This window comes from Tursiops truncatus, chromosome 12 (assembly GCF_011762595.2).
Source record: "Tursiops truncatus isolate mTurTru1 chromosome 12, mTurTru1.mat.Y, whole genome shotgun sequence".
Lineage (NCBI taxonomy): Eukaryota > Metazoa > Chordata > Mammalia > Artiodactyla > Delphinidae > Tursiops > Tursiops truncatus.
This window is the reverse complement of record NC_047045.1, coordinates 45,659,539-45,678,079: the sequence shown is the minus strand read 5'-3', so window position 1 is coordinate 45,678,079 and position 18,541 is coordinate 45,659,539. Positions and strand designations below refer to the sequence as shown.

Below are 18,541 nucleotides of genomic sequence, written 5' to 3'. Positions count from 1 at the left end.
AGCCAAGCTGAAAGGAAAGTTAACCAAAGTTCAAAAATTCTGTATGGAAGTGAAGTGCCTTGTTCATCCCTACCCTGCCCTCTCCCTCCACCTCCACCAGGCAGAGTTAGAGGCCCCTCCTCTGTCTTTCCCTTCTCTACTTTCATGAGAGCTGCCTTATAGAACTTCTGAATGCTTCACTTTCTAAGGCGCTCCCTGTGAAGCTGGTGTATTAATAGGTGTTATGCAAAGAAAAATCATGTAAATAACTTTACATAAAGTCTAAGTAAATAATTTTGGATTCTTAGTAAGTAATTTAAAAGAGCTACGGCTACTTAGAGTATACAGATGACTTTTTGGAAGTTAATATCTATGGAATAATCCCACCTCCCATGAACCTATTTTGGGGTCATTCTCAGAAAAGTGTACTAAAATGGAGAAGCCATGAATCTAATTGAGTTTATCAATTTATGTTTTTAATTAATGAGTTAAACTACAAAAGAGAAAATAAAACATTTCCCTATAGAACGTTGGTTTTTAGTATCATAACCATCACTAACCCACTTATTTGTAATCTTTCTCCTTTGGCTTACTTTTCATATTTGCATAAGGAGAGAATTTGAAAAAATCACATTGCCCATTTTTTTAATGCCAGTATGCCAAAACATTTATCTGTAAAATTATTTCACCACATGTCTTGAAGTTTGTTTCTATAAATGCCCTGATTTTGCATTTTTTAGGCAGTATTCTAAAGGAAGATATTGTGGCATTAATTAACCTTTTTTTGAGAAAGTATAACATGGCTGGGTTTGTATATATGTGCAAAGATTATTTATATAGAAATGGACTTAGGGAATAATGAATTCATATCGGAGCATTGTGGTATGTTTATCAAAACAAATATGCTATTATTAAAGTTGGGGACTTTTTGGATCCTCATTGGCTACAACCAAGGAATGATTCTGGTTTCTAGGGGTGATTCTGGTTTCGACAGGTGGTTCTTTGCCAGTATTCTTCATGATGGCCTTCACGCAAGGAAGTTGGGCCCTACCTATAAGGCAGTACTCTGAAAAGTCATTATTAGAAAAAGGAATGGCCCTTTTGCCAGCTAAGGAAACTAATACTTTTTATCCTTTATTCCCCTCTAGTCACGATGGATAAACACACTAATTCACTGTGTACAAAGGGCATGCAGCTCAATTATTTACTAGAGGCATAAATTAAATGCTGAGCATAGTTCAGGAGGCAGAGCATCTTTCTTTCTTGAAAATGTAAAAGGAGAGAGAAAAGCTTTAGATGCTTCTAATCTTGCCTGTTCATATTATAGTGAACAAATCAGGTTTAATCCATTTCACTGTTGGGCTTTAAATTTTCATGTTTTCTCTCTGTTTTTCAGTAGAAGCTGGCGTGCAGACCAGCCATAGTGCTTGTTTGTTTTTATCAGAACAAATGTCTCCATTCCCACCAAAGGGCTTGTGTATTCTTTACCCTTTCTCTTCCAAATGACCTGTCAAAACTCAGAAATGTCATGTTAATGTTTTATGGACAGACTATCCCAGCTGCTTCAGGAAATGGCAACATCTCTTCAATAATTTACATGGCATTTCTGCTCTACTTCTTGTGTCTGTGAAGTTTCAGCAGTGAAAAAGCAGACAGCAGTAGGGCTTCTAGGTAGCGTATCTATCTCTAGAGCTTTGTCCACTTCTAGTCCTACTTTTTCCTTCTTAAATCAAAAAGTCAAACAATTTCCATTTTCCAGGCCAGTAGGAACCATCAGTCCATTCTCACACAGGGGCTGTGTTTCAAGTTCATTTTGTGGTTCAAGTTTCACACTTGTTTTTACCTGTTGGATTTATTAACTGTACTTTGTAATTAGCAACTTATTTTACATTAACTTGTTCATTAAGGGTTCCATCCATAAATATCTTGGTTCCTTATCTTGAAGAAAATGTCCTGGCTAAGAAGGGAGTGCATATTTCTTCTGTGCCAATTTGATTTATTCATCTAAACTCTGCCACATTAGACTCAAGTATTTTTCAAGTGTAAACAATATTATCATGAACAAAGTTTGCCTTTGGTTTAAATATGGTGTGGTGGAAAGAACAAAGGCTTTGCAGCCAGGAGGCCTCGAATCAAGTTCTAGTTTTGCCCCTAACCTAACCTTTTTGGAATCATAGTCAAGGATCTCTGTTTCTTCATCTGTGAGGTGGGAATTCTTATACTTGTCTGACATCTCACAGGACCTGTGTGAGGACAAAATGAGATGCTGTATTTATAATGTTTCATAAATAGAGGATCTTTAATCAGATCCTTTCACTCTGTGAGTCTGGAGCTCTCACACATATTGACGTTTGTATCAACCTTTCCAGGCCTTGGTGCTCTGAGTCAACACAAGTCCAAGTGGGCAGGGCTTATTAGAAGTAACATAACCTCGTGGCTTCTGGAAGTGTGAAAACGCCTCCCAAACAAGAAAGCTGTAGCAGGGCGAGTGCAGTTTGGTGCAGTCTTGTGTCAGAGAGTGTGAAATGTGTTAGATAAGAGAAAACCATTTCTGCTAATTTCCTTCCAATTAAAGGATGCCCTACACCAAGGCCTGGTCATCTTTTTCTGAACTCTCATTCTGAGGCATTAAAAGGCATATACTTTTCTGAAGAACCTTAAACTTATAGGTCTTTGGTAGATATTTTTTAAATAAAAGGGCATGTGCTTTTGTTTAGGGATTAATTTCCAGGGCAGGTTAGCTTCTATGCATAATCTGAAGCCTTGGTTTATAAAACAAAAATCTAGCATCCACCAAGAGGTACATATTTTCCATCTTGAAGATGTATATTTGGAATTTTACTTTACATGTAGATTCTTTTTATACATAGCACTAAGTATCTATTATGGCAACTGTATATAAATTTGAATGCATTATCTTATGTTCTGGTATGTTTAATTGCCCTGCATCTAAATGGTTTGTACATAGTTTCAGACATTTCCCAACTTTATTTCTTATATTATAATATCTCCCTTACCGAAATGGGTTATTGCCTTGAGGTGGGGATAGTAAGTAGAGAGGCTTAACTTACATACACAGCATTTATAGTCTGCCTTACAGTTACTTTTGAGCTTACCTTTTCGTTCTTTTTTTTTTGGCTGTGTGTGCACCATGAGGGATCTTAGTTCCCCGAACGGGGATCGAACCCGCACCCCCTGCATTGTCAGTGCGGAGTCTTAGCCGCTGGACCACCAGGGAAGTCCCTTCTGAGCTTATCTTATCTTTCCTTTGGTGCAGGGGATTCAATCATGTTTTCATAAGTCACATAATTATTGGAATATATTAGTTGCTGAATAGATACTTGTAGAAGGAATAAATTACTGTACTTTGTACTGTCTTGACAGAATGATTTCCTAAATGATTTTCATAATCTTTTCCTTTCAGCACTTTACTATGGCAGACTTAAACCATCTAAACTCTTGGGCCTGTTCAGTGTGAATTCATGAGGCAAGTGATTTCATGTCTCCAGGTATCAGTTTCCTCACCTGTAGAGTGAAGATGCTGACATGGGCAATTCCCAAGTTACCAGAAGCTGAGTCCATTGTTTTTCTTATCACTCAACTCAATGCCAGCTCCCTGATTTAGATGCTGTTACTCCTACCTGGAGTTTCTCATGTGCATTAGGGCACACATGTAACCGTATGGAATTAATGACTTTATCATTCTATCTGTGTCAAATTTCCCTAGAACTTCCTTGCACTTTTGAAGTAGAAATTAGGTGGAAGCAGGAGCGTGAGTGTATGTGTACAGAAATTGGAAAATGTTTGCAAAAATAGGTATTTGTTGTCTGTAGGTGGACTGATTTTTCTTAACTAACTGAAGAAAAGGAAATCAGTTTGTTGAACCAGCAAAGGATGATTTGCAGCTCTTGAGAATTCTCCAACTGTCTGCAGATTAGGACACAGTCATGGGAGATGCCCAACATCTTGGAGAAGATAGTTGCAGAGAGTAGGGAACCTATGTACAATTTGGCGGGGCGGGTGGATATCCTTCTTAAAAATATGTGATGCAGGGACTTCCCTGGTGGTCCAGTGGCTAAGACTCTGTGCTCATAATGCAAGAGGCCCGGGTTTGATCCCTGGTCAGGGAACTAGATCCCGCATGCTGCAACTAAAGATTATGCATGCCACAACTAAAAGATCCCACGTGCTGCAACTAAGACCCCTGCACAGCCAATAAATAAATAAATAAATATTATAAAAGAAGAGGTCACAGGGGAGCATGTTGCTGTAGAGCTCTAGTACCTATAAGTCCCTCCAGAGCACTCCTGGACCTCTTCCTAAAAAGAAATGTGATGCAAATAACATTATTTATTCCAAGGAAATTACATTTACCAGTTAACCTAAATATGTTGCTAAGTGATGCGAGCGCCATAACTTAAGTTTAACGTTTTTATAATGGAATATATGCTTAGAAATACAGTTTATTATTTCTCACTCATAGTTATTTTTCACTCACATAGTCCATGGTGGTGTCTTACTGCAGCACCCTCCTGCTCACCATTACGATGGAGAGGAAAGCATCCCTGGGGGTCATCATAAGGATGTTTATCCTGCATTGTGTGGGTGCGAAGGCTCTTGTGTTGCAGAGTTCCAACTGTTAACTCTCAATTTTGGTATTGGCTTAAAGAAGGACCACCCCCCATCTGCTACTTGCAGAAAAAAATAAACCAGTTTCCATTGCTGCATGTCACCAGTCAGGAGATGTTACCACTGTCTTTAACTGGGCATGATCCATAAAAATTATTTAATGTACCAACTAACATTGTAAAATAACCTATTATTTGATTTTTTGTTTTATGATTTATTAAAGAAACAAGCAAACAAGAGACTTTGCCTTTCCAGAGGGAAATAAAGTGGATACAGCTACCAATTTAGGTATCTGTTGAAATAATAAAATAATGAAAAAAGTTAAACCTAGGTGAAGAATATTACCGGTCACAGTTACAGAAAGTGAGGCATAAATATTAGGTATTAAGGACTTCTTGAATGCTAAAACACGTAGTTGTGACGTCTCCCCCTTGAAGGAAGCTGGGCACTAAGAAATGTGCTACGCTTTTGGCAGAAAGTTGCTGGCTCAGTTACTGAGTGGTTTGGTCCCAGCTGTGGGTTGATTGATGGCACTGCATTGGAGAGCACTCTTAGGGGAGCTGTTTACCTCCATCTTCCATCTGGAGCTGCTGGGATATAGTTCACTGTGATGATGGCTACTGAATGAGCTGCACTGGCAGGACCTCGGCAACAAGGAAGGATGGTGGCTGGGGAGCGGGCCCAGAATCAAAGGATGTCAGGGTAATGAATGGAGCTAAGCACAGAACAGCCAGCGCTTCTCAAACATGATGGGGTGGCAATTCAAAAAGAAGGATGGTGCACAGCTTTTAAAACTACAAATCGGGGAAATATCACGTTCCTTTGTTCTGTTACTTAGAGACGTTACTTTCTAGAGATTTATTTCAAATCAAGGAAACATTGTACTTATGACTGAAATACAGTGACTTTGTTGACAACTACCTATTTAAAATTCATTTGACCACATTAGATTATAAACTTCTTTTAAGGAAGGTATTTAATATTTATCTGGGCACATTGACAACCAGTAGAAGAGGTGCGTTCTTGATCCACAGGTTCTCTAGGAATCTGTAATTATTATGTATTAGGAAAATGACCAAGAAGTAAATGTCATATATATATATATTTTTTTTCTTTATTTAATGGGAGACAGTACAGAAAAGTCCATAAAAATAGTACAGAAGTGATAGTACAGAAAAGTGTTTGCAAGAAGTGGATGCACTCAAGCACACACTCCACCAACCACAGGTGTAGGTGGAGTGAGTGCTAAGTATTACAGGGATTTGAGAGGCTATTGTAGAGGTGAGGGCATGTCTGGGAATGAAGCCAGCAGGAGAGTGTCTAGAAAACCTCTGTGGAAGGGAGTTGTAAGGAGAGATTGCAAGGAAGGAGAGATGTGAGTGTCTGGGTTTTTTTTGCGGGGGGTTAGTTTACTCTTCTGCTTGTGGTTATGTATTATCCCTCTGGCACTCTAGTTTTGCACAGTGTTACTAATATCCTTTCCTTTTCATGAAAAAATCCATTTCCTAAACTATGCTGAGAGTTACTGAGCATGGCATGTAAAATATCCCAGAGATGAAAAACGTAAGACTTTTAAGAAGAGTGAATACTTAGGCTAGATCCTGAGTCGGGTTTGAATTGGGGCAGTTTGGTTGGTGGAATAAAATTTGTGAGCATTACTTGTAATTTGATAAGAGATTATTGCAGTGATGAGATCAAAATGGTAGTTGAGGGAGGTAGAGTTAGCTGCGTTGAGTTCCCTAGGATTATTTTCTGGAAGGAAGTTTGAAGGAAGGAAAGATGGAGTAATGAGAACATAGCTGAAGTAGCTACACATCTTGGTTCTCACGCAAACAAGGAAGGTCCAGTCAGAGCGTTGTATCTGTTTGTCAGCACTTTCTTTTATGAAAGTTTTGTTCAGTTTGCTATTTGGAGTTCATGGATCGATTCTGTGATTCTCACTGTCCTGGCTATGCCACGTATTATCACTTTGTTCCCCATTTTTGCACAAAGTTAATATAATACTTCTATTTTTTTGCGATAAAATCCATTTCTTAAACTATGCTGATTAGGTAAAAGAATGTGCTTTTTGGAAGCAAAATTGCATTGTGTATTCTTTTGCTTTGTAGGCAATATTTTTTTAAGGCCTGCACTCATAGACACTAAGATTCTCATTAACTGAGGCAAGTACAAACAGGTGCAAAATAATTAACACTTGAAAATCAGTAAAATTACCAACTAGGCACCTAATTCGTGTCCACTGCTTTGTATTTGACTGCTTTTTAATCTCTCCACAACAGTACCATGATGTCGGCATTAAAGTGGATTGAGTAAGTTGCCTGGGGTTATGTGGTTAATGAAAGGATGCGCAGAGATTTGCACTGGGCTCTCTGAGTGGACGCCCACCTTTTACCCATTACTCAATTTTGCTTGGATTTTTCTATGCTTGATTATCTAGATGTTGAGTTTCTCAAAGTTTTGACATCCTACATGCTGCTTTGTAGCTAGCTGCCCCAGGGAAAATGAAAAAAGGTAGAATATAAAATTCATCAATCTTGTTACTTAGTATAGCTCATAAAAAGTTTTGCTGAAGAAGAAATGGAAACAAATGCCTCAAATTAGAAGTGTATAATTGTGTAACTATAATTTAAATTTTTAAATTCTGTCTCTGATGTAGAAAATTGTGACTCAAAAACAGGAGTTACAATGTAAAACCTTTGCATCTAAAGTCAACATTTTAAGGGAATGAAAGTTTCCCATTCTTCCTGATGTTCCCATAAAGTGTGATTGACACTTTTATTAGCTATAAGTATTGCTAGATATACTAAACATTATTCTAAAGCATTTAGCTCAAGTTACAATGCTTTTTTTAAAAAGAGATTTTCCTTTTTAAATGTGCTTGCTGTTTCTGTTTACTGTTAACTTCTGAAAAATTTATGGAAAATTATTTTCTGAAAAGAATTATGAAAAAGTTTAAATTTGGGTCTGTTTAGTGTATTTGAGTCAGACATTTGTTGTGGGCTGGATTGTATCATCCTAAAATATATGTTCAGTTCCTAACCTTTGAATGTGACTTTATTTGGAAATAGGGTTATTGCGTATGAAATCAAATTAAGATGAGGTCATACTGGATTACAATGGACCTTAATACAGTGACTGTGTGTTTATAAAGAAAAGAAAATTTGGACACAGACACAGAAAGACACATAGGGGAGAGTGCCATGTGAAGATAGAGGCAGAGATTAGAGTGATGTGTCTGTAAGGTAAGAGACACCAAGGATTGCCAGCAACTACTACAGTCTAGGAGAGAAACATGGAACAGATTCTCCCTTAGAGCCTCCAGCAGAAGTCAACATTGCTGACACTTTGATTTTGGAATTCCAGCCTCAGAACTATAAAAGAATAAATTTCTGTTGTTTTATGCCACCCAGTTTGTGGTACTTTGTTCCAGAAGCCCTTGGAAACAGATACAAAAAAATCAACAACAAAGTGCATTTTTCTCCTCTAGCAGGTATTTTCTTTTTCCAGTTTTACACTTTTTCCGTAATGATATCAATAAACTCCTAATAGGGAACAACCAAGAAGTATACATATATTCCTTAAAAAATTTTTATTGAAGGCAAAACATTTCCTAGTATAAAGGCATTTCTAACTTCATAGCACTGAGTGCATCTGGACTACATTTTGTTTTTAATATAGCTACAGTGCTTTTTGGGAGGAAGACTTTTAAGACTCTCAGCAAATTTCAAATATGCAATATAGTATTATTAACTATTTTCACCATGCTGTGCGTTACGGTTTTATTTAGGAATGGCAAAGGAAGACTTCCTGGTTCAAGATAAAAGGATTCAAACCATTTATGTGAATTCTTAGGCATCAAATAACATCTACACAATAAGATGTAGCAGATGTGCTACTGTTAGGAATCAATGTGTGATCCTATCTCTGAGAAAAGAGGAATGTGTTGGGCAAAAGGATGGTGGGCACACGCCAGCAAGGAGACACTCAGTTTGAAAAGTTTGAGTCCCTGCACTTGACCAACCTCGCTTATATTTTGTCATTTATAACTGGGAAGACTATCCTTCACTTTAACATCTGTTTGTTAAATAAAAAACGACTAAAAGTAAAACTCAAGATAACTATAACTATTATAAAGGATAAAGTCGTAAAAATGATTTAGAAAACCCAATACCAATTGGGTACTGTATACTTTGTGCTTTTGCATATGTGGTCTTGTTAATCCTTTGGTAAACCCCATGATATACAAATATCATGGACAATTTCCCCTGGTTTTTCAGTCAAGGAAACAGCATCAGGGATGTTTCATGACTCAGCTGTGGCTGCAAAGCTTGTTATTTGCAGGGTCAGGGTCCTAACTTGTAATCCAAATCTTCTGACTCACATAGTCACCAGTTGCCTCTTTTATGCTAAACTGCATTGAGGTGACCTTCTGTCTACTAATCTAGAATATAGAATGTTTATGAAACATCCTGGCTGAAAGAAGGCTCAGTGAAAGAGATGCAGAAATGATTTCTTACCTGGGGACCAGAGGCTTGGTCTGAGGGATCAGATCAGGTCTATGTAATTCAAACATTTATATGAACTTGAGCATTTTACAAAAGGATCTTTTTTTGAGTGCCTTCATCTGCACTAACTAAGGAGAAGTAGAAATAATCAGCAGACATAAAATGAACAACATGCAGTGGGTTCCGATACCATTTTTCAGTTTTTACTCATGAAGGGGTTGCTGAAAATGCGTCACCCGCGGCTGAGATCTGTCTGCAGCTGGTCCTGTGGGATCCTCCACAGCGTACCTCAGGGAATTCCACTCCTGGCAGGGCAGTTTGCAAGGCTTCAGGCATTTTACTAAGCCTCAGTATTGACATTTGCAGTGGACCCAACTGCAGAGAATTGAGTACTGGGTCTTGACCAGTTGACACCCACAATGGTGGCATAATGGCAAAATGCACTTATTATCCATCATGCCCTAAATAGTGTAGGCGCATGTTCACAAATGCCCTTTTAACCCTCTACCCAAGATAGAATGATTTACAGACCCTTTTCTGTCCTCAGCTTGTCTGTATGTTCTCTTATTTCCTAACCAAAGAAAGCTCACCTGAGATTTTTGCCCCAGCAAAGATGTATTGACATACAAAAATACCTTCCTTTTTTCTCTTCTTTCTCTTTCTCACATAGCCTCTTTTTGGCTTTGTTGTGCTTATAATAGACTTTTCCTTACCTTTGCTTTGGATATGTCTCTGCAGGAAGGATGTTTCTGGTCATTGCAGTCAGGCTGAATTAACAAAACCATCTTCTGGGGGTTCTTAGTGGGTCATTACAACTGAGTAAGAGGTTCCTTTTGCCATTCTGAAGTCAGTTTGCTTTTTTATATATTTTATATGATTCTAAGTCCATCTTAGACACGATATTTCTGTTTTTTAAATTCAATATTCCATAAGAACATGTTCACCATTGAAGAACTTCTTTTCTTACAAAACGTGCAAATTTTCAAAATGCCATACATTAAAATAGAAGATGAAGCAGAAACTAGGACATAACTTTTTTCCCTCTACTCAAAATTGTAGCATGGAGAGTCCCCACTAGAGGGTGTCATTGAGCTGTTATGGTGTATATGACCTGCTCCCACACAGGGTTTATTGCCTGGCAGTCTTGCCTCTTGAATGGATAATGTGGATAGTCTGATATGCAAGGGAGGAAGTAGTGATGCTTCATGGTCCTAAGATTCTACGTGTCCAAATGGAAAAAAAGAGAGGTTTTGTATATATTTTTAAATTTGATGAGCAAACTCACGAGATAACCATTCTTCACAAACAGCACACATTTGTACACACATTCACACATAAAACAAAACTTCACAAAAGCCTAAAGACACTTGGCTTCAGTAGAAATATTGTTTTCTCTAGAGTTCAATGAATCTTAAGACCTGAGGTCATGCAGATTGATGCATTTTATACCAGGAAGATTAACAGAAACGTTTCCTGAAGCTTTACTGTGTGTTACTTCCCGTTACCCCTAATTACTAGGTTTGACTGTAAAAATTCCCATCTAGATGCTTCTTTTTCATTTCCTATCTCAGATGCCTTCATTTTCCATGCCACTCACATCAGAAACCTAGGGGTCAGTCCCAATTTTTACTTACCTCTAACCTCTTTGGACTAATTAGTCACTAAGTCCTATCTCTCAAATATACTTCCTGTCCAACCTTAGCAAGATTGAGTAAGTTCAAGCCTTCAAGAACTCAGACAAGCCTATAACTAGTACCCTCTTTTCCTCAAGTCTCTCTTGTCTATTCACCCTCTATTGGCCTTCTAGAGTTAACTTTTAAAAAAACAAATCTAGATAGTGCAAAGTGACCTTGGTTTTCTGTGTTAGAGTGTTTTCATTATAAAGCATTGTAAATAATTTTTAAATAAAAATACTGCATTTGGCTGTAAAGAAAGATGGACCACATAGCCTGGCATATAGCAAGCTCTTGATAAATGTTTATTTATTTATTTTTTATCAGTTCTCCCCGCCAAAGCCTTTGCCATTTTATTGTGTTAGGTGATATGTTAACTTATTCTTCATTTTATTCCCAGGGCATAGCATCATGTCTGAAACATGGCTGATGCTTAATAATTATTGATTGAATGAAGAAAAGTGTAATTTCAGTTATCTACAAATATAGACTTTCTCAGTTTTATTGCCTTTCACATTTTCAGTGTCTTAATTTTTGAAGATGCTATTATCAGCTAAAAATATACTCTAATAGTTTAACAAATGTTACCTAACTATATGAAAGAATTAACCTGTGAACATATTGCCCTCAAGTTGGCAAAATCCCTAGCACATTTTACAAACACATTTCTTTTGAAGTCCTAAAGGAGGTAAAGTCTTAACCTGCCTGTAGCTGGGCATGGTGAGGGGTGCGCAGAGCCCCTGAAACTCCTGAAATTCCTCCTGATACTTAGAGCATGTGGCCTATGCATTGTTTTTGGTGGTAGGAGTAAGGAGGAGAGGTCCATTGCTTTTGTCAGATTCTCAAAAGAGATCTGTGACCCAGACACGTAATAACCACTGTCATAGAAGGTGGCAGGCAACAAAGTACCAGGGGTTCCGAGGTTCCATGACAGACTAGTGGGATGTATTCTTCAGCAGCGAACGATTTTGGAACATGTCAAATCACACAATGAAGGCAATTGTCACATACTTAGGACTGAACTTTGAAAATAAATTAAATGAAGTCCATGGCCTTGAACTCAAAGTACCTGAACCCTAAGCACGAGCCAACAAATAAAACCGTTAACTCACAAGTCTTAATTTTGTTCGTGCTTATTCAGAGTGCCTAGTGGGTTTATTGCCAACACTGCTGGGGTTCACACAGAGCCTGTCATGTTCATAACCTTGGGTTTTGTTTCTTTGGTGTAAGTCTCCAGACTTTTTCTTTCATTTACGTGTTTTCAGCGTGATGCCTATCATTTTTTTATTTTTAGAATAGAGATCAGAATAGATCTACAAAGAGAACTGTGTAGCTTCCCTGTTTTAAAAAGCCTGAGCAGAGAAAAAAATGAGCTGCTATTTGACCTTATAATAGCTTTTGAAAAAACATATTTGTTACATGTTTTATCATGCTCCTTTTGAACTTTGAACTTACTATGTCGATAGTGTAGCTAAAACTCAGTAAAATATTGGAAGATTCAACTTGGATGAAATATAGATTCTAAATGTAAGATCATAAGCAATGGGACAGGAATGGGTAAGGAACCTAGAAACAGTGAAGAGAATGCCGAAACTACCCAGAGCAGAAGTTTTAACTAGCACCTTTGATATGAAATTCCATACGCATCCTTTGTAAGTACCAGGCTAGATTAGAATCTAGGATCCAGTCCCTGCCCCCGCTCCGTAGGGCATGTTTCCATTAGCCCAAGGCAAGCCTAGTTTATACCCATTGCCCTAGAATCTTATTGTTTCCTTTTTCACTCTCAAAAGTATCTCCGTTTGGACAGCAAATTCTATGGACTTGCTCTCTGCCACAGTGTTAAAAGTCTACTGATGCCTCTATAATTACGTACGTATGCAGTCCTGATTAAAACCAAAAGGGAAAGTGAGATACTGGGATGACCAGGCATTATGCTCCTTTTGTAGAGGCATTAGCTCATAGCCTAGGGAAAAGCCCGTAGATTGTGTTGCCTTAAAGGTTCAGCATTATGATGGAGACATGAAGCATGACTGTGTAGAATAACCTGACCTCATCATTCAGCGTGTTCTTGGTGGACAGCCCGTGGCTCAGTGGTCTGTGCAAAGGGATTATGATCAAGATCTGGTCCACAGAAAATGGAGCAATGCCTCAGTGGCTACCACGGTCAGGCTTTTTTCTTGTGATGTATTTCACTTCTGCATGTGTGCACGTTTGCTGAATTAACTTAGAAGAATCGAATCTGTGATGAGGTTGTGGGACCATAGGTGACTTCTGGTGCTCCAGGTGGTCTGATTGATACGGAATGTGTTTTAATCCAAATTCCTGATTATCCATTTTTTGCCCTTTGTGGCTTTTGTAAATAAAAAGTAGAACCCTTTGTTAAAATGTATCAAAATGAATGTGTTGCTAAACATTTTAAAAATAATGCCCTCCTTGAAATAGGTTAATGAGCACAGCAGCTTTTGGATAGTTGGTGCCTTTCTTTCTGACTCTTTACTGTTCAGATTCCTGGTCCTCTCCTTTTTCATTTCTGACTTCAAAAAGAGACATTTTGGGCTTTTGTATTTGTCGATTGCTCGCTTATTAGACTCTGCCCGAGTATCTGTGGCCCAGGTTTGTGAACGTCCTTGGTTCCGCTTCTGGCTGTGATCACGCTTGTCCCTCAGCCACTCCTGCAGACACACGAGGCAGAGACGTGGGTGAGTAGGATGTGATTCCTCCTTTGTTGGAAACTCTTTCTTAGACCCATTTTATTTATTTATTCTTTCCTGTGAAACTAGAAACAAATTGTATACTTCTTGTCATTGGAATCCTACTTACCTCAGAGTTTTCACTGCAAGTTTTCTTCCTTCCTTCTTTTTTTTCTGTTTTGAAGAGAGAAATCGCTCCGGACGCTTAATGTTGTTTTTACTGTCACTGGAGTTCATGTAAACTAAAATTTAAATTCCTTGCAATAAATCTTAAGTCACAGTCTCTTTTCAGAAACAAACTGCATGTTGACACAGAGCTTCTAGTTGTAGGGACTGGATTTTAAAAAGAAATAGCTTTTAAACTTGCTTGAGTTAAATATGGGTTTTGAACAGGTTAGTGTTGTTTTGTTTAGTGCTCTTTTGTTTTCTTGAGGTGTTTCATCCATACTTCACATTCTACCAACAGCCAGGAATATATTCCTTTATTTTCTTTTGCTTTTGCCCCACTTATTCATCCTAGTCAATATATAATGGCTGTAAAACCTGTGAGTGAGCAATGGCCACATGTGCAAGAGTGTTTCAGGAATAGAAGAATATACAGGAAAAGAACAACTAAATGTGAGAAATATTGAGTGATACTAATCTTATCAAGTGATAAGGGGTGTGCTCTTTTGATGAAGGGCTGGCTGATGTTCATTGAGAAACTCCGAGAGGTGGCGGATACTGAACGGTATTCCCTAGTATGTTTGCCCACGGGAATCTTGTTTCTGGGTACTTCTTTGGTTTTGAATATTTCACGGGAGCAGTGGCCCATGGTAGAGATTGTCCTACAGAGTGAAAACAGATGTGGTAGCTGCATATGTGTGGGTACCTCTGCGTGTATCCGTGTCTGGCTGTGTGTGTCCACGTGTGCACCCATCTATCTATAATGACTTCCTGTCACCGGGAGGCACTATTCTGTTGGCCCCTATCTGGATTGACGCCTGCATGGGGGATGTGTCACTCCATGAGTGAATGTACAGGTGAGTGTAGATGGATATACTTTATGCCACTAGTTCCTGTGTAAGGCAAGGGGAGAATCAGTTTTCAGCATGACTGGTTTCAGGCCAGTATAAGATGGTGACTGGCGTTAAGCCAGGATGACTATTTCCATACCTAATTACAGATACAGAGCTGCTGGCATGTAGGATTTATATTTTAAACATTGCGAGAAAGTTAACTGTGAGCTTAGAGTGGAAGTTGAAGCTGTGTTGAAGGAAACATATGTAATTGAGGTGCTGGGGGCTCCAGTACCATGGGTAATTGTAGCTTTGTTGCATAATGTATGTGAAATTTGTATGGACTAGGGCAGGATTCTTCCTATTTCTGGATTCTCTTTTGTTTATATGGGCAATGACACATCAATTATCACTGTTCAAATCACTTAGTGCTCCAATTACCATTCACTCCAAAGTGTGTGCTTTTGACTTCAGTGCCTAGGTCAGAGGGTAACTTGGAAAATTATGTTTGGCTAATGGCTAAGAGCTCCCTCCCGCTCCCATCTTTTGATAACAGTGCTGTCCTTATTGTATGCTTCTGTACATGAATAAAAATACAGAATTGCTTCCAAGGCGAAGCAAGTAAGGTATCTGACACAAGGGCTTCCAGTGCCTCATCTCTAGTGAAATCTCAGTCTCCGCTTGTACTTAGAACTCCTTTGGGTCTGTGACAGATTATATAATCACAACTGAATCCCGAGAGGAATGCTTCCCAGATTATCACCGTTTTAAAAGCAGATCCATGTCACAAAGGAGGCAGAGTTAAAGTGACCTGAGTGGAAGCTGACAGGTCGTGAAGGTGAATTAGCCACTGGGAGGTCAGTGGGTGCAAATCGCTGTAGGGGTTGGTGACCACGGAGGGAAAGGTCTCTTCTGGGTTAGCTGCTGGGCCAATTAGGTGCTAATGGCGGCAGAGAACTATTCTTTTGGTGGCATAAGAGGCCTGCGGAGATCAGTGTCAGTAGGATTGCAAAGATGAGCATTTTGTCATGATATGGAAACAATAGATAGTTTTAACCTTCTTTTACAGCATGCTACAAAAGCACACAAGAGCTAGCCTGTCAATGAAAATTTTACTTTTCCTAAGGACCTTTGCCTCCATTAAAAGCAATATTTCACCTCTTCACTATTTTATCTTTGTGTGTTTTCCTTCTCTTACCGTTATCCTATTCAGCCACATGCAATTCAGTTTGCCCGTGCTTTATAGCAAGAGTCTGGCTTTGAATTATATTTTCTGACTGATCCAGCCACCCTTGGAATATTGGATATGAATTCCTCTAGAAAATAGTTTGTGCTCTCATCATAAAGAAATAACATACATGTGATTAAAGTTTGGCAAATCTATTATAAAATCACACATTTTAAAAGGCAGGTGGATTATTTTATTAAATTAAAGTCTTATGGCATTATTTGAATAAAATAATAATTATGATGCTATAAACAAATTCCACGACAAAACACAATACTTAAAATTTGTGGTGTTTACTATCTGGTAAGATAGTAACATCAGTTTGAAGTCCTAGGAGGTTTGATTTTAGGTTCAGTCCTGGCCAAGAGAGTAAACTTTTTAATCTCCTTTATCTATTGAGTGTCTTTCGCTTTTATACCATCTTGGCACTAAGCGTCACAAAAAAGAATCTGACAAGGACATTAATCTGACAAGGAGTAATTGTAAGTATGAAACAGATTATTTCGAATGTCAAAAAGGACCCCCAAAATGACAGTGCTTAGGCAAGAGGAATGAATCACCACATACATACACACACACACACACGCACACACATGCATGTGTATACACACATTATACATTGAAACAGACCTTTTTGGTGGAGGGAGAGTGGCCCTTTTGACTACCCTTTTAATCAATTCCATTAGTACACAGTCTACTCCATGTCCTCATTCTGTACAAATTTTTGTAGTATTTTAAAAATAATCCTTCTTTTATCTTGGAAACTTGTAAAATACTGGATAAATGTATTAAATCTTTTTAGTAAACTGGGGAGATTTTTTTTTTAATTCTAATTTTTTGAAACTATTAATCAATATATAGAAATAGTCTCTTCTACTACAACTCAATTGTAGTGTTTTCAGGAAAACACAAGTTATTAAAAATTGCATTATAAAAATAATAATTTCAATGAGAAGAGGGAAAAGTTTAAGTGCTTTAGACCTACAATAATGAAGTTATTGTTTTCTTTCAAAAATTTCAATAGTGAGGGACTTTTAAATAGCTCTAAAGACCTCTGAGACCTAAGTATCAGGGAGCGAATCCAGCATTTGATCACATCCATTTCTGCTCAAAACGAATGGAGAACTTCCATTCACTTTTAATACCTGTATCCCTCATTGTTGTGAAGAACAATACACAACTCACCTCAGTTTCAACAGCCCCACTGCAACAGAACTTTCTACCTAGCCCTGACCCTAGTAAAATTGATTTCTCATCTACTGTGGTTAGCGTAATGCAGAACATCCGTAATTAATCTCTTCTATTATATCCAGTACTTGTTATGAAAATAATAATCTGACAGGGAGACAACTTTTTTTTTGGAATGGAAGCAACTGCTCATGATAGACAACATGTGGTATGTTGGGTCATTCCAGGAGGTATAGACGATCAAGGCTTTGCAAAGACCATTGAAAGTATTCCCAAACTGGACTCAAGGAACCACTAGTTTATGTGTCTTGGAAGAGGATGATGCCTTGTGTAACTTACAGTTCCTTTTCCCTTTGTTGTGTTTCATAAGCTTTGTTGTGTTTCTTCTTCACCCTTTGTCTCGTGAACTGTTCATCGTATTCACTTCTGCTCTGCTTTTTTTTTTTTTTCTAACTTCAACAATAAAACATTTTTTAAAACTGAACTTTGTATCTCATTGATTTAAAAAATTTTTTTATTTTACATTAGGGGATAGTTGATTAACAATGTTGTGTTAGTTTCAGGTGTACAGCAAAGTGATTCAGTTATACTTATATATGTATCAATTCTTTTTCAAATTCTTTTCCCACTTGGGTTATTACAGAATATTGAGCAGAGCCTTTACCTTTGGGAGGTGAGCATGTGGACTTGTTTGAATCTTGGTAAGGAGCATCTAGAGACCACAAAGAGGAAAACGAGCAAATATGGGGAAATGGAAACATTGGGAAGAGAAATAGGAATGAACAGAGGTCTGAGAAGAGGGAGAAATCCCCAAGCCAACTCATCATTTTCTTTATATATTGGGGTGAAGAATTTGAGGGACCTCCCGTGCTCAGTTCATCACTTGCTATCTTTTTTTTTTTTAAACATCTTTATTGGAGTATAACTGCTTTACAATGGTGTGTTAGTTTCTGCTTTATAACAAAGTGAATCAGCTATACATATACATATATCCCCATATCTCTTCCCTCTTGTGTCTCCCTCCCTCCCACCCTCCCTATCCCACCCCTCTAGGTGGTCACATAGCACCGAGCTGATCTCCCTGTGCTATGCGGCTGCTTCCCACTCACTTGCTATCTTTGGATGCCCATTTGTTTTCTGTGCTTTTGACACACATTTCATCTTGATTTTTCTGTCTTCTTTGTTGCTGGAGGCTGCCTGGGCCCCTCTGTGCTGGTCAGCACATAGTCTGCTGCTTTGGCACTTGCTTGTCATCTTTATGTGCAGTGCCATAGGCATTCACATCTCGTCAGCCGTGTCACTACGCTGTACCTGTCAGCATTACAGTTGTCACCTTCTAGATAGATGCCTTTGGAAACTGGTTAACATTTCACTTTTGCTTTAAACCATGTAAGAATGTCATCTTATGGACCAGATAGAAAAAAATAAATTAATAGATTAGAAAACAGAGAAAATGAAGATGACTAGAAATAAAATTTTCCTATTAAAATGCTGAGTTAAGGATTATTGAAGACAAAATGGATTGATGAAAAGTAACCCTAACATACTGGATCCAACTTAACTCTGTTAAATATCTTTCCATAAAATTACCATCTTGTGTATCTGTATTCCACTTCACACAATCAAGTCATATCTTTCAATCAAAAGTTTT

General features: G+C 38.1%; 1 non-coding gene across 1 annotated transcript; it reads right to left on the bottom strand.

The window, feature by feature from the left end:
• Positions 1–3,144: 3,144 nt before the first annotated feature.
• On the bottom strand, positions 3,145–3,217 carry TRNAV-GAC (transfer RNA valine (anticodon GAC)). The gene has a single exon. It is a non-coding gene; the product is annotated as a tRNA-Val (tRNA).
• Between the last annotated feature and the right edge of the window lie 15,324 nt (positions 3,218–18,541).